This window comes from Cornus florida, unplaced genomic scaffold (assembly GCF_030987335.1).
Source record: "Cornus florida cultivar Cherokee Brave unplaced genomic scaffold, ASM3098733v1 CherokeeBrave_3.0.0_Hap2_Chr06, whole genome shotgun sequence".
Classification (NCBI taxonomy): Eukaryota; Viridiplantae; Streptophyta; class Magnoliopsida; order Cornales; family Cornaceae; genus Cornus; species Cornus florida.
The window spans coordinates 53983910-54001556 of NW_026775576.1; positions in this window are offsets into that span (position 1 = coordinate 53983910).

The following is a 17647-nucleotide window of genomic DNA, read 5'->3' on the forward strand; positions in this document are numbered from 1 at the left end:
ATTCTAGCATACATAGATATATGGATGAATGAAATGATCAATTAGAAGCATTAAACCACATAAATCATTGAATAAACAAGATCTAAATATATCAAAGTGTCAAAACATTAATTACAACACTAATCCTTTAATAATACACAAGATTAAGATATATAAAGTATGCTTGGGGCTAACTATAGCCCCAAGAGGATGTCTAGCCACTCATGGTGATGTTGCTCCAACCCTCAAGGACTAACTCCATGGTTGAAATCTGCTCCTTATTGATGAAGAACTCCTATGGTTTCTCTAGCCTCCTCCTCCTCTAAGCTTGTTCTCCAAGAGATGATATGAAAACAATGTTGGCTCCCTTTGTAAAAAAAAATCCTTATCCTTATATAGGTAGGTCAAAATGACACCCAAAATGAGCTGGGGTCGTGCACACAATATTCCCTAATGATTGGATAAAGGACAACTTTTAATGAGATGGAATTTTAACTTTTTTGCACTGGAGGAAGTTCGATCGATCGAACCTTGGTCTTGGATCGATTGAACTAGCTGAGATTTATCGAACTTAGGCTGGATCGATCCAACTGGTTGAGCTTTTTGGAAAAAGACAAATTCGAGATATTTTGGGAGATATTTATGGGAAAAGGACAAAAGTGGTTAGTAGGTGGTACAGTTGTGGATAGGATTAATCATTTAAATAAGGACAAAAGTGCTCGATCGATCGAACTTTTGGACTTTATACTTTTGGGTCTAGGCTTGGATCTATCTTGAAGTGCTAAGATCAATCATTGTTCGATCGATTGAACCTTGAACTTGGATCGATCGAACTTTGCTGCTTGTCACCTTTGGCTTCATTTGCTTCTTTCTTTCTCTACTTTGTTCCTTTCTTTTTTTAATCCTAGAATTGCTTCAATTAAGCTTTTATTTGGCTGAGTTAGCTTATTTTTGGGATAAGTGCCTGAAAATGGAAATAACACGAAATCAATCTAAAACGGTAAAGTAAGATAGATAAAGGTACTAGAATGCCTAAGCTTAAGGGGTTTAAATACGCACTTTTCAGCGCTCATCAGACATGCATCAATAACACAAGAAATAGAGACAAACACATGAACATCTATTCTAACATACATAGACATATGGATAGAATGAAATGATCAATTGGAAACATTAAACCATATAAATCATTGAATAAACAAGATCTATATATATAAAAGTGTCAAGACATGAATCACAATACAAATCCCCTCAAAAATACATAAATCAAGAAGTAGAAAGCATGCTTAGGGCTAACTCTAGCCCCAAGAGGATGTCTAGCCACTCATGGATGATGTCTTCCAACCCTCAAGGGCAAGCTCCATAGAAGAAATATGTTCCTTGGTTGATGAAGAGTCTCCAATGGTGTCTCTAGCCTCCTCATTTCCTTTGCTTCCTCACTAAGTATGTGTGTGTAAATTTTCTAAAAAAGATCTACTCAAAAAGTGGCTCATATTCCTTATATAGGTAGGTCAAAAATCACCCCCAAATGAGTTGGGCTCGTACACCAATAATCCTCTAATGATTGGATATGAGACAACTTTTAATGAGCTGGAATTTGGATTTTTCTCGGGATTTGGGAAGTTCGATCGATCGAACTTGAGGTGAGATCAATCAAACATGGCTGAGATCTATCGAACTAAAGCTGGATCGATCCTCAATGGTGGCGCCTTTTTGGATAAAAACAAATCTGAGATATTTTGAAGATATTTTTGGGAAAATGACAAAAGCGGTTGGTAGGGTGGTACAACTAGATAAGATCAATTATTTAGATAAGGACAAGAAGGTTCGATCGATTAGAGAATAAGGTTGGATCGATGGAACTTTGAGGTTTTTGAATAAGGACAAACATGGCTCAGATCCATCTTGAAGTACTGAGATAGATGGAAGTTGGATCAATCGAACTTTTCTTGAGATCGATCGAAATTGCTGAAATTCCACCTTTTACTTCCTTTTGCTCTACTTTGCTCCTTTCTTTGATTCATCCCAGAATTGCTTCAATTATGCTCTTATTTGGCTGAGTTAACTTATTTTGGGGATAAGTACCTGAAAATGGAAATAACACAAAATCAATACAAAACGGTAAAATAAGATAGATAAATGTTCTAGAATACTTAAGCTTAAGGGGTTTAAATATGCACTTTTCAGCGCTCATCAGTGATATTGTGGTGGCGGCTTTTAGGATTTCCATAACCTTAGAAGGTGAAGATCCTAAGAAGAGAATATATTGTTGTCTATGACGATGAAGATGACAACAACACAGATGATATTCTACATCGTCATGAGTAGCGAATTCCTCTTTTAAGGCACTGATGTTACCCATCTGATTACTATGATTTGGTTATTTTAACTCTGAGATAATTTTAATATATATTATATTTCTTGATTACATGATTATGAGCAATTGAGACAACTCAATTGGTTCTCTAAAGTTTTAATAGTTTTTAAATTTTTATTACCTTGTCTTAGATATAACTATTCATTAACTGTAATCAACCTATTCTTATTTGACGGTATCTAACAGAGCCCTATCGGACATAAGAATGGAGATCATGTAATGGTGTTCCAATATTTTTTATAAATGAATATTTTCATAGTCTATGCATAGAAAAGATGGATTATTTACAAAATTAGTTAAAGTAGTTAAAGTATGTATGTGGATAATCCTTACTAACCGCAGATAAGTTATAGTTAGCTGCAATTTATAAAACATCTTTCTTTATAACTCGAATTGAACGAATGTTATTAAGTTCAATTCATTTGAAATATAATTTGTTAAATCCTCAGAGTTGAAATAGTTAACCTTAATATGAAAGTTGTGGTGAAGTCAAAGCCCCAAGACCTCTCTCTCTAATCACTTTAGTTTAATTTAATTTAATTTAATTTTATATCCGTGACAACCAACTAATCAATCCATTCAACTAGCTACCTGTAAACCCAATATTAGTTAAAAACAAAGCAAAAAAACTCCTTTCCCTATGGGATCGACACCCTTTATATAGTACAATCCTACAAAGATTCGTGCTATTGTGAGTGGTAATAAACCGATGACACAACAAAGATCTGCAGTAGCAGTTGTGTCAAGTGGTACGTGTGGGGCATGCATAACTCAGTTAGGTGTGTTGTTCATTTCGTTTAAATTAATATTCAATAACTTCAACTGAATTAATAATAATGTTGATTTCTTGCATCATATGGTAGGTGAGTAATAGAGGAAGAGGAGGTTCAAACACTCAATCTTTAAACACTCCAGCTATAAACACTCAAGCTTTAGTTGGAAGTTCAAAGACTGCATCTTTAGTTGGAGTTGGAGGTGTAAACACTCAAGCTTCAACTGGAACACTTAGGAGAGGTTCAGTTGCAGATTCATTAGCAGTAAGAAATGGTTTGGCTAGAAGAATAGTTCAAACAAGAGGTCATACTAGTATTGGAACAAGAGGTGGTCTACTCGAGGTACTTCCATGAACATAAAATAAGTGATTTTGATTTATAATTTCCTATAACCAAATTTATATTTTTCATATTTGATGCGTAAGTGAGAGTCACTTCAACACAACCCACTCATGGCAGTGGCTTTGAGATACCTCCATCAACACAAAATACTTAAGCATCCTCTTCAAGGTATATGAGTGTCATCAGTAGACATAGTGATAAAATACATTTGTGTTATTAAATAATATAGGCGCCGCATTGTTTGAGGCTTATTTAACTTTATTTTTTCATTTGGCAGGAAATGATTATATTGAGGCTTCATTTGGCAGCTAGTGAACATGTGTTTTTGGTTATGGATTATGTTGCTGGAGATGTGTTTTGGTCATGTGTATTTTGGGAGTAGGTGTTTTTGCTGGTGGTTTTGCTCGTGTGCGCTTTGAACATTTATTTTTGCTAGTAAAGCAGTTGTTGATGTGTTTGGCCATGGTCGTTTTTTCGGACATATGATATTTTGGACTTGTGGTTTTTTTGGACATGATGCTGAACTTCTAAATAAAATTGCTAGTATGATGTTCGGCTTTATATATTTTTAAAAGTTTATATAGTTCAATAGGTACATGTCAAACTTTTCAAAATGGGTTGTTTTATTATGTTTTTCTGTGTGAGTTCCGAAAGAAACAATGTCGGGATAGACCCAACTACTTAAGTACTCAATTTCTGTATATATAGTAGATGTACATTTGCATTAAACTATGTTTTTCGGCTAAGATTCTTTACTTGGAACACCATAGACAGGAACTTGGAAGCTATGAAATTTGATTATTCTTTTTATTTTTTATTTTTTGCGTAGGATTGTTTTTCTTAGGATTCAATATTATTATTTTTTTATTTAAATTTTATATTTGCATTTGATATTTTGGAGTCTTAAAAAAAATAATAAATAAATAAATAAATAAAAATCAATTAGGCTCATTTTGGGGTATCCGCAAAAAGGAGGGATTGAAGGTCCTTGGTGTTGTCAAGAACATTAGTGGCTTGTGTCAACCCAAATTAGATTTCAAATTAGGCAAGGGTAAGTGGATGTTCTTTAGCTTAAGATGTGTCTTTTATAAAACCCTTTCGTTCTCAAATACATTTGATTAACTTGCTATGACCAAATCAACCTCCATGGCACTTTTGATGTTAATGAGAACATTTCAATTTTTTATCATATTTGTACACGTGATGGATGATCTTAGTGATCTTTTCTCCTTGGAGATAATTTTTCATCAGTAGAAATAAAAGGACGAAAGAAATCAAATACAAAAAAGAATCATGTTGGAACCTAACACGCACCAGATACATAAGCTAAAACAAAAGTGATAGTGAATGCTTTCATTCTTTTTCAAGTAGATGCATTGACAATTTTTGAAAAAAAATAAAAGGCCCATCAGAATGATGTAAAATTAAAAGGAGTGGACAGTGGTTGGATAATAAATGAATTTTTCTTTCTTCTTCTTTTTTCTTTTTTTTTTTCTTTTCTTTTTCTCTTTTTGTGAGTGTTTGCTTAAATTATCTGTGTTCATGACAAATACAAATTGTGCCCTTGAACGTCCAAATGTAACTTATTATACATTTACAAGTACAAACCATGTGGAGGATATGTACATGGGTATATATAAAATAAGTACGATAACAATTTTGTCTAAAAAATATCTAAAAAAACTCAGTATCCAAACGGTTCCAATTCAACTAACACCCTTCTGTTAAGTCACTCCTTCGGATAGTTGAGGGGGGTTTTTTGGCAAAAAAAATAGAAAAAGGATATTTAGTGCAAACGCAAATAGAAAAGGAAGGTTTAATGACGTTCACCCTTTAATAAAAAATAAAAAATCAAAGACAAAGTATATGTCCAAACAGGCCTAGTGGACACTTTAGTCAATTTTTATTTTAGATCTCATTCAGTTAACTCTAGTCTGTTAAATCACCCCCCTTGGAAAGTTGAGGGGGGGTTTTTAGCAAAAAAAATTAGAAAATGGGTGTTTAGTGCAAAACCCATATAAAAAAGGGGAGTTTAATGTTCACCCTAAAATAAATATGCCTTTTAAAAATAATAATAATAATAATAAATAAAATTATATATATATATATATATATATGTCTTATTGTGTCATGAGTACAGAGAGCATGACGTGCCAATTTTTTTAATTTTTAATTTACTAATATTTTCTAGCTTTGTTCTGTTGTTGGGATCCATTGACCCGTTAAAAACGAGCTGAAGTCTTTCTTTAACAAAAATAGCTCGCTGGAAGTTTATATATGTTTTGATTAGGAAAGTTGTATTATTATATATATATATGTATCCCAAGTTGTAACTTAAGTCAATTATTAGTTGATAAATATATTCTGCCATTCTTTCACACACACACACACATATATCCCAAGTTGTACCTTAAGTCAATTAGTTGATCAAGACTTAGTTGAGATCAAGTAAGAACAATATTTGTACATTTAGCCCAAACTACGCTGCTGAAGAAGTTAATGCTTGCACATGTGATATATATATATATAATACTAACACTTGCTAAAATAAAATAAAATAAAAATTCTAACTACAACAATTTATTGAGAAACTAATCCCTATATGTATCTGAAAGCAAAGGGATTATCACAAATAAAGCCTGTACAGTTCTGTGGTGGTTCCTATAAATACATGACCCTCTACCTCCATTTCTCTACACACCAGATCAAAATCTATTATAAGTGAAAATAGAGAGAGAAAATGTCAATTTCCAATAGTATGATGACTTGGGACATGATTTTTAGGCAAAATGATGGGAAACTGTTCCTTCAAACAATGGAGAGTGTTTCTAATTCCGATGACTCACCACTCTACCTGGAAAATGATAGTGATGGAACGGTGAAGGTTGGGGGCGACGAAGAATTTGCTGCGTCAGCCAATTTAAGTTGGGTTAGTTCGGTTGACCCAAACGACAAAAAAGTGACAGGCATTGCAACGACCGCTCTTGAGAGCAAAAAGGAATGGGAGTTCAACCGTGTCCTTGCCGGCGTCAAAGTAAGTGTAGTTCTGGGGTACGTTTACGGTCTTGTTATCAAGGCCAAAGCCAAAAGAGATGGAGGTTCCAAAATATTCTTTGCTGTTGTTTTCAGTAGCTTCCTTACCAAGAAGGATATGACACTGTTCCTCGTACCATTGCCGATTTAAAAGTTGGCACCGATGCGCCGCATCGCTGTTTCACTGTCGTTTCCTATTCCTAGTGTCGTCCTGTTATTGTCATCGCTGTTTCACTGTCGTTTCCTATTCCTAGTGTCGTCCTGTTATTGTCATGTGTGGTCGTGTGGAGGCATTGTTGGACCATATTGTGTGTTGTAAATTGGTAGATGATCGAAGAGTCCCATTAAGATCATATATATATATATATTATATCTTCTTAATGTTACATATCTGCCAATTTAAATTTTAAAATAATATTAAATAAAAGGACCTGTTGTTAGCCGACCTCTATACGGTTTTGGTAAGTCCTACTCGATGTAAATTTGTCGACCTTTATATGCATGTGTTGTTTGTTTTATCTTGTTTTTCTTTTCTTTTTTTGCAAGTTTTATCTTGTTTGATCATGGCTATTTTTGTACTATATATATATACAGACAATTATGTACAATTTTATGTGTGCTATATCTCTGTTGTTTGTATCACACCCTAATTCATTTTTTAGAAACCTAAAATCCAAGGTGCATGTGAGGTGTAGAATGGATGTGAAGGAGCTAGTCCAGCAGGATTTGTAGGCTTCAAGGTCCTTTAACAAACTACGAGTGACAGCATGTGTGTTAAAAGATTTAGAATTCAAAAACACAAGGTAAGAGAACTCCATAATTCTTCACATTTGATTCAATATTTGCTTAATATATACCTGGACAACTAGTAGTAATGATATAGTATGAATCAAAGAACCATTATTTTATACTCATCTCAAGCCAAAAAGGATTCTAGGGCTATTTTGTACTACATACATATAGGGCTCTGTTTGCACCTTAAAAATATTTTTCGATCATTAGTGCTGATCACTTACTTAAAAATATTTTTATTCGACCATGAGGTGCTGATCAGTTGGATTGCAATATGATGTGTTGTTTTAGTACTTCTATTTAGAAGAAGAGTCATAATTAGCATGCGACTTAGTAGGGAATTACTTCCAGCACCACATGTGAGATATATTTTTGTAATTGGCTAATTTCGTTGTCGAAATAAAGTCCAATCGAGTTGTAATTTTTCGGTTACAAATTTTAAAGATGGAAGATCGGATGCAGATTTGAAGAAGGTCAAGTGTTTATAATATACTACACTCCAAGATGATGAGAACAATGCTATAAGATGTTTTGAGAGATAGTGAGAACATTTAGGAAGGCTTTTGAAAGGTTTTGAACAAGATTTTACATTTTGTCCATCTTAAACTGGTTCAAGATTTATCGAACAGGTTCAACTTGAACTGGTTCAAAATTTATCGAACAGGTTCAACTTTAGCAGAGTGGCGATTTTAGAGTCTGTCCATCTTGAACCGGTTCAAGATTAATCAAACAGGTTCAAGACGTCTTGGTACTATTCTAACTTCAGTTTCCTTCTTCTGAATGTTTCCTTTTTTATTTCAACTTTCTTCTAAGTCCTACGCACAAAATTTATCATATTTTCTAAGGGATTAGGGCTTTCAAAACTCTATATAAACCATGTCATATACATTGGTTTATTTAATGGCTTGAGGGAAATTCAATTCTATATTTTGAGAAAGCCTTTTTAGAGAGAGAAAATTCAGAAAATCAAATCTGATTATTCTGAATTTATTTATGAGAGTATACACATATATTCATGAGTGATTTAGTGGTATTGTTCTCTATCTCATCAGAATCGGAGCTATACTGAAGATTCAGATATTCCAGATGAGAATCAGGATTTAATTCTTCTACAATCGAGTTCAGATCTTGAAGAACAGAAGTAAGCGCTATCACACTTTGAAAGGGTTGGAGCATTGTTAGGAGAACCTCTTTCATGATTTTCTTCTATGAGCTTTCGTTACTCCCCATGGAGTTGCAGAGCTTTTTATGTTAATAAAAACTCTGAAAAAGAACGAGGAGTTCCTCGATTGGTTATTGATTATCGTCCCCTCAACCTTGCTTTGAGCTGGATTCGATATCCAATTCCAAACATTAAAGATCTGTTAGATAGATTACAATCTGCTGTAATTTTTTCTAAATTTGAACTTAAATCAGGATTTTACCAAGTACAGATTGCAGAAAATAATCGTTATAAAACTGCTTTTTGTATACCTTTTGGACAGTATGAATGGATAGTAATGCCCTTTGGTTTAAAAAATGCTCCTTCAGAATTTCAACATAATTTGAATGACATATTTAATACTTATACTGAATTTTCTATTGTTTATATTGATGATATTTTAATATTTTTAAAATCAATAGAACAACATTATAAACATTTGAAAATTTTCAAAGATGTTATTTACAGAAGTGGTTTAGTAGTTTCTGCTCCTAAACTAAGAATTTTCCTCACCCAAGTAAGATTTCTTGGTCATGAAATTTGTGATGGAAAAATCAAAACAATTGACAGAAGTATTGATTTTGCCTCTAAATTTCCTGATGAAATTAAAGACAAAACTCAATTGCAGAGATTTCGTGGTAGTTTGAATTATATTCGTAACCATTACAAGAATCTTGCACAGGATACAACAATTTTATATACACGGCTCAGGAAGTCACCTTCCCCTTGGACTGAAGAATATACGAGAGTCGTCCAGAAGATTAAATTTCGTGCTAAACAGATTCCTTGCTTAGCCCTTGCAAATTCTTCATGGTTTTCATGGACCGGTTTCCAGTGCACCCATCAAAGAGTCTGTCCATCTTGAACCGGTTCAAGATTAATCGAACAGGTTCAAGACGTCCTGGTACTATTCTAACTTCAGTTTCCTTCTTCTGAATATTTCCTTTTTTATCCCAACTTCCTTCTAAGTCCTATGCATGAAATTTATCATATTTTCTAGGGAATTAGGGCTTTCAAAACTCTATATAAACCATGTCATATACATTGGTTTATTTAATGGCTTGAGGGAAATTCAATTCTATATTTTGAGAAAGCCTTTTTAGAGAGAGAAAATTCAGAAAATCAAATCTGATTATTCTGAATTTATTTATGAGAGCATACACATATTCATGAGTGATTCAGTGGTGTCGTTCTCTATCTCATCAGAATTGGATCTATACTGAAGATTCAGATATTCCAGATGAGAAGCTGGATTTAATTCTTTTACAATCGAGTTCAGATCTTAAAGAACAGAAGTAAGCGTTATCACACTTTGAAAGGGTTGGAGCATTCGTGGAGTGATGTCTGATGTACCTACTACTCTTCTACAAATATCAAGTGTAAGCCTGAGATCAAGTTGCTGTTGGACGGGGAGTCGCAAAGCCAAAGGATCGTCAGCGGTTGGTGTGGTGTAGAACAATAGGGTGTGAGCCAGAGTCAAAGTTCGGTATACTTTGTTTCAAACATAGTGGATTGGTTTACTTTGGACTGCATTGTCCACGAGGTTTTTCCCATAACAATTGACGTATTTTATCAACTGGGGTTTCCTCGCTAAAAATCATAGTGCAATCTCTTTAAACCTAACTTACTTTACTTTTCAGTATTTATATTTATAATTGTGGATGTTTAATTGATCATGCAATTTAATTAATCATAAATTAAGTAAGTTAACCTAATAATCAAATCTAGGTCATTAAAGGAGTTAATCACAATTAAAATCAACTGTTTCCGTACCCCGCGTAACTCTTATTTCACAATTTGGTATCAGAGCGGGATACTCGATATACAGAGTAGATCATATTTGTTGATTGATTGTTGATTTTTTCATCATGTCTGAAGATTCATCTGTTGTTGATGTGTTGCCTTTATCTCCTATTTTTTATTCTGCCACAAGCATGCAAAGTGAATGGTCAAAATTTAAAAAGGATTTTGAAAATTTGTTAGAGAAATTGAATCTTGCTGAACTTGATAGAGATATTTATAAGTTAGAAGTTTCTGTCTCTAATAAGAATTTGGAAGAAATTGGCCTTAAGAATTTGAATCTTCTTCATAAGATTGATTTTTTGAAAAAAGAACTTAAGAAGGTAAATTTGTTTAATAAATCACTGGAACTTAAAATTAATAATTTGAGTAGTGAATTTGATAAATCAAAACAGTCGTTTCAGAAAATTGATATTGACACTTGCAAAATAGATAAGTTGAAAGGTGTGGTTGAGAATGTTATGAGTAACAAAGATTTGGCATCAACTTCAAATGATCTGTATTTTCATAAATCTAAAGATGTTTTTGTGAAAGTTGAAACCAAGTCTTGTGTTATTTCTAATTCTCCTAAACTTATTTCAACATGTCATTTTTGTGGTGAAAAAGGGCATATCAAATATAAGTGTCAAAAAAGAAAAATTGAACTAGGAAAGAATTTGAAAAATCTAGAGAGTTTAAAATTGAGGAAGAAGAGGATTAAGACTGTTGAGCCTTGTGATACTTTGCTTAGAATAATAGGGAAATCATTGCATAATGAATCTAAACTTGTTTGGGTAAAGAAAGAGAATTTTAAATGCCTTGCCATGCACACTGCACTTAGAACACTTGGTCCATGTGGTTGGTACTTTGATAGTGGTTGCTCTAGCATATGACAGGGGATAGAACATTATTTACCACGTTTAAGGAATGCTCAGTTGGTCTTGTTACTTTTGGTGATGGTAAGGCTTCTACTGTAAGTGGTAAAGGTAAGATCAAATTTTCAGGAATTAGGGAGTTAAAAAATGCTCTATATGTTAAAGGTTTAGCTACTAATCTGTTGAGTATTAGTCAAATATGTGATGAGGAGTTTCAAGTCAATTTTACTCAATAAGGATGTTTTGTAACTAATGAAAAAGGTGAATGCGTCTTGAAATGAACTAAAACTTTTGATAATTGTTATGTTGTATTTTCAGATCCTTCACTTATGTGTTTTTTTCCAGTTACTGATGAAGCTGTTTTATGGCATAAAAGACTTGGACATGTGAATTATAATGATTTAGTGAATTTTTCTAACAATGATCTTGTTTGAGGTTTGCCTAAATTGAATATGCCTAAGAATGAAATATGTGGTCCATGTCAGTTAGGAAAACAAACTAGAGTGTCACATAAGAGACTTATTCATAAAGTCACTTCTAGACCTTCAGAGTTGATTCATATGGATTTGATGGGTCGCATAACACCTGATAGCATTGGAGGAAAAAGATATTTGCTTGTTATGGTTGATGATTTTTCTAGGTTTACTTTTGTTGCATATTTGAGAAAAAATTTTGATATTTTTGTGAATTTCAGGTCTATTTGCCAACTTATTCAAAATAAGAAGGGATATCGAATTAATCGGATTAGAAGCGACAATGGAGGTGAATTTGAACCTAAGGAGTTTATTGAATATTGTGATAAGAATGACATTAAGTATGAATTTTCAGCACCTAAAACACCACAACAGAATGGTGTAGTGGAAAAAAAAAATAGGACAATCGCAGGTATGGCTCGTACTATGCTTCAGGAGAATAAGATTGCTAGTCACTTTTGGGCTGAATCGGTACGTACTGTTTGTCATATCCTAAATTGAGTTTATCTTAGGCCTGGAACTAACAAGACTTCATATGAATTGTGGTATGATAGAAAGCCCACTGTTAAATACTTTAGAGTCTTTGGAAGTAAATGTTATATTCTTAGATATAGAGAACACTTGGAAAAATTTGACTCTAGAAGTGATGAAGGTGTGTTTTTAGGTTATTCACAAACTAGTCGGGCTTATAGGGTTTTTAATCTTAGAACCAAAGTGGTCATGGAGTCTATAAATGTTGTATTTGATGATACAAAATCTAAGATAACCTCTTCTCAACTTGATGAAGAAGAAACTAATTTTGAAATTACAGGAGAAAGGAAAGTACCTGCTATTCAAGAAGAAAAAAGAGTTGAGGATTTAGGTGGAGAAGGTGAAGAAGTTAAAGAAGATAAGGATGAGGAATTAGAGGTTACCACTGATGAACCTATAGGAGTTCCTACACCGTCTCTAGATATTCCCACATCTAGCAGTTCTAGAGTTAGATTGAGTCATCCAATTGATAATGTGATAGGTCATTGGAATAAGCATGGTACTAGGAGTACAGTCCGTGATGATGTAGGACACTCATGCATTGCAGATGATATAGTTCACTCATGTCACATGGCTCAGTTTGAACCTAAGAATGTTGATGAAGCTCTTCAAAATTCTGATTGGCTATTGGCTATGTAAGAAAAATTGCTTCAATTTGTGAAGAATGATGTTTAGGAATTAGTGCATCAACCTAGTGATGTTAATATCATAAGGACCAAATGGATCTTTAAAAATAAACTTGATGAGCATGGTCTTGTGATGAGGAATAAAGTTAAGCTAGTTGCACAAGGATACACTCAAGTTGAAGGAATTGATTTTGATGAGACTTTCGCACCTGTTGCTCTACTTGAGTCTATTCAACTTCTTTTTGCTCTTGCATGCCACTTTAAATTCAAATTATTTCAAATGGATGTTAAAAATACTTTTCTTAATGGTATTTTGCAAGAAGAAGTTTATGTAGCACAACCGAAAGGTTTTATTGATCCACATAATCCTGATTTTGTTTTTCATCTTAAAAAGGCTCTTTATGGTTTAAAGCAAGCACCTAGAGCATGGTATGAGAAGTTGACTTCTTATCTATTGCACAAGGGCTTCAGAAGATGAGGAATAGATAAAACATTGTTTATTTTCAGGAAAGGAAAAGATTTTCTTGTTGCTCAAATATATGTGGATGATATTGTTTTTGGTGCTACATGTGATAACCTTGTTCATACTTTTTCTAAAGATATGAGTAAAACTTTTGAAATAAGCATGGTTGGTGAACTAACTTTCTTTCTAGGTCTCCAAGTGAAACAACTTGATGATGGGATTTTCATATCTCAATCAAAATATGCAAAGGAGCTAGCTAAGAAGTTTGGTATGAAAGATTCAAAGCATATTCAAACTCCTATGAGTACTTCATCCAAATTGGATAGAGACTCTGATCCTAACAAGGTTGATCATTTCTTGTATAGGAGTATGATTGGTAGCTTGTTGTATTTGGCAGCAACTAGGCCAGATATTTCATTTAGTGTAGGTGCTTGTGCTAGGTATCAAGCTAATCCTCGGGAACAACACATTCTTGCAGTCAAGCGCATTATTCGTTATGTCAATAGTACATTGAATTATGGATTACGTTATTCTTCTGAATCTAACTCTGAGATTGCAGACTATACTGATACTGATTGGGCTAGTAACAAGGATGACAGAAAGAGTACTTTAGGTGGTTGTTTCTATGTTGGTACTAATCTTGTTTCATGGTACAGCAAGAAGCAAAATTGCATATCTTTATCATCTTGTGAGGCTGAATACATTGCTGCTGGAAATTGTTGCACACAATTGCTTTGGATGAAACAGATGCTTCTGGATTATGGAGTTGATCAAGGTACTATTGCTATCTTTTGTGATAATACTAGTACAATTAATATTTCAAATAATCCAGTTTTGCATTCTAGGACTAAGCACATTGACATTCGACATCACTTTCTTAGGGAACTTGTTGAACAAAATGTTATGTCTTTGGAAAAAGTGCATACTGATCAAAATTTGGCTGATATTCTCACTAAACTATTAGATGCTCCTAAGTTTTCTCATTTTAGGAAATCTATTGGTGTTTGTTGTCTTGATTAAATGCATTGTGAAGACATAGTCTAGAAAGGATCTTTATGCATATCTTGAGAGTCTAGATTATGTTTTTGGGAAGTTAAGCAAACCATATTGATTATGTTGAACACAAGGAGTTTCATGACACATGGATTATCTGTGTAAAGCATATAATGGCTATGAATTGAAAAAATTGGTTTTACTTACTTATTTCGTATAGTAAATGAATCATTGATGGTACATTTACTTGAGATATCATTGTTTTGGTCAAAGATAATGTTGATATGATTGATCATTATCTTGAAATTTAAACTTGCTTTATGTGTTTTAGACCAAAAGAGTGAAAAGAAAAAGAAATTTGAAAAACAACTTGGAATAAAAAAGTTCTTAAAATAGAAAGAAAATTTTTTTTGCTGTTTTTGAAAAAAGTGAGGTGGAAAAGGCTACCTTTGGGAATTGTCCGAAAGCTACCTTAACTCGAAACAAATGGGAATAAGGGAAAGAGCTGGCTGCCCATAAGCGTGAAAGCCGCCAATGTGCAAAAAGAAAAAAGGAGCACAAAGAGAGAAAAAAATGTCTTTTGCACATGTTAATTGTTTGATTTCTAAGGATATGTGATATCATTGATTTATTATCTGAAATCTGAACAATTGACAAATCATTGTTTTTAGAACTTGGTGATGATTTTACTACACTTACTAAGTTTGTGGAACTTAAAGAATTGATCTTGGTTATTTCTGTTGATACCTATAATCTTGTGGAGTCTACATTCTCATTGGGTTTAATTTACAAGATTTATATGGTTGGTTGCTTCCTACTTCTAGGATTTGTCTTCCTTGAGACCCTTGTTAATTTGTAACAAAAAGGGGGAGATAGAGATTAGAGTCTTATCATTCAGGGGGAGATACTTTTGCATTAAGGGGGAGAAATACTTTTTGCATTAAGGGGGAGAGCCGTTATTCATTACATTCCATTGCATTGACATTCAGGGTATTTTTAGCTTTGCTATTTTCTGCTTGTGTTTATTTTCTTAATTAAGCTTTATGGGTAGTTGTGTTTGAGCTAATATGCAGATTATAGGTTGCTAAATGTGTTGAAGCTTCATGAGGTTCAAGAAAATGTCTGCGGTTTATTTCTTTTAATAATCACTATAATTTACTTTCCTGCTTGGGTAGATTGCTGAATTGTTTTTAGGGTTTTGTCACGAAATTGCCAAAGGGGGAGATTGTGAGATATATTTTTGTAATTGGCTAATTTCGTTGTCAAAACAAGTCCGATCGAGTTGTAATTTTTCGGTTACAAATTTCAAAGATGGAAGATCGGATGCGGATTTGAAGAGGTCAAGTGTTCATGATATACTACACTCCAAGATGATGAGAACAATGCTATAAGATGTTTTGAGAGGTAGTGAGAACATTTAGGAAGGCTTTTGAAAGGTTTCGAACAAGATTTTACATTTGTCCATCTTGAACTGGTTCAAGATTTATCAAACAGGTTCAACTTGAACTGGTTCAAAATTTATCGAACAGGTTCAACTTCAGCAGAGTGGCGATTTTAGAGTCTGTCCATCTTGAATCGGTTCAAGATTAATCGAACAGGTTCAAGACGTCCTGGTACTATTCTAACTTCAGTTTCCTTCTTCTGAATGTTTCCTTTTTTATCCCAACTTCCTTCTAAGTCCTATGCACGAAATTTATCATATTTTCTAAAGGATTAGGGCTTTCAAAACTCTATATAAACCATGTCATATACATTGGTTTATTTAATGGCTTAAGGGAAATTCAATTCTATATTTTGAGAAAGTCTTTTTAGAGAGAGAATATTCAGAAAATCAAATTTGATTATTCTGAATTTATTTATGAGAGCATACACATATATTCATGAGTGATTCTGTGGTATTGTTCTCTATCTCATCGGAATCAGAGTTATACTGAAGATTCAGATATTCCAGATGAGAAAAAGGATTTAATTCTTCTACAATCGAGTTCAGATCTTGAAGAACAGAAGTAAGCGCTATCACACTTTGAAAGGGTTGGAGCGTTTGTGGAGTGCTGTCTGATGTACCTGCTACTCTTCTACGAATATCAAGTGTAAGCCTGAGATCAAATTGTTGTTGGACGGGGAGTCGCAAAGCCAAAGGATCGTCAGCAGTTGGTGTGGTGTAGAAGGATAGGGTGTGAGCCAGAGTCAAAGTTCGGTACACTTTGTTTCAAACATAGTGAATTGGTTTACTTTGGACTGCATAGTCCATGAGGTTTTTCCCATAACAGTTGACGTATTTTATCAACTGGGGTTTCCTCGCTAAAAATCCTAGTGCAATCTCTCTAAACTTAACTTGCTTTACTTTTCAGTATTTATATTTATAATTGTGGATGTTTAATTGATCATGCAATTTAATTGATCATAAATTAAGCAAGTTGACCTAATAATCAGATCTAGGTCATTAAAGGAGTTAATCACAATTAAAATCAACTGTTTCCGCACCCCGCATAACTCTTGTTTCACACCACATCATCAAAACGTCATCCTTCATATTTGCTTAAAGGCACGTGCTTGTGAAGGAAATAGTACAAGATGATAAGGTTTAGACAAATTATGTTTGAATTCAAACTAAAGTTTGAATTTAAATTCAAAAGGGAATTACAACTGTTTTCAACCGCTGCTTCAGATCTCTATAAATGGCACCTGAAGGGGCTGTGCAAAAGGTCCCTGACTAACACAAATTCTGCATTATTTTTCTTACAATGTAACATGTACCCTTAGTATTTGTCTTGCATTGTATTTCTTTTTTCTTAGGAGTAGTGCTGTTAGAATCAAATTCTTATACCTGTATCACTTGTGTAAGATTTTCACTTATGAAATAAAATGGACACTAGTACTTAAGTGTTCCCTCCATTGTTATTTTATAAGTTTATTTAGGATTGATGAACCCGTGTGCAGTTAATGTTGCTCCCTTCATCCAATTCCAGCCCTTATTTTATTTTGTTTTGTCAAAAATCCTCTTAATTGAGGCGCTGAAGAATCTGAAGGAATGGGTCATCCTTGCCTTCTAACAATTGCTTGATTCCATCTAGAGGTTGATTTGCTGATTCGTATGCATTCAAGGATAGTTTGGCTATCCATTCAACCCTTTAGGTCTAAACAGACTCTGGTACGCCCTTAAAAAAAATAGCCAAATAGGCTCGTTTGACATAACTTTTGCTTGTGCTTTCATATAGAAGAAAAAGAGAATCGCAAATTATCACTTCCATTTCACTTTTACGTTAGTGGGGATTTGAACCCAAACCCTTTCAGAACACAACACGTAACACGCATCACCCTTTAGCCAAATGGACAAAAGGACCACACATCACCCTTCAGCCGAAGGACGAAGGGGAATACGTATCACCCTTTAGCCTTGACATGCGTCA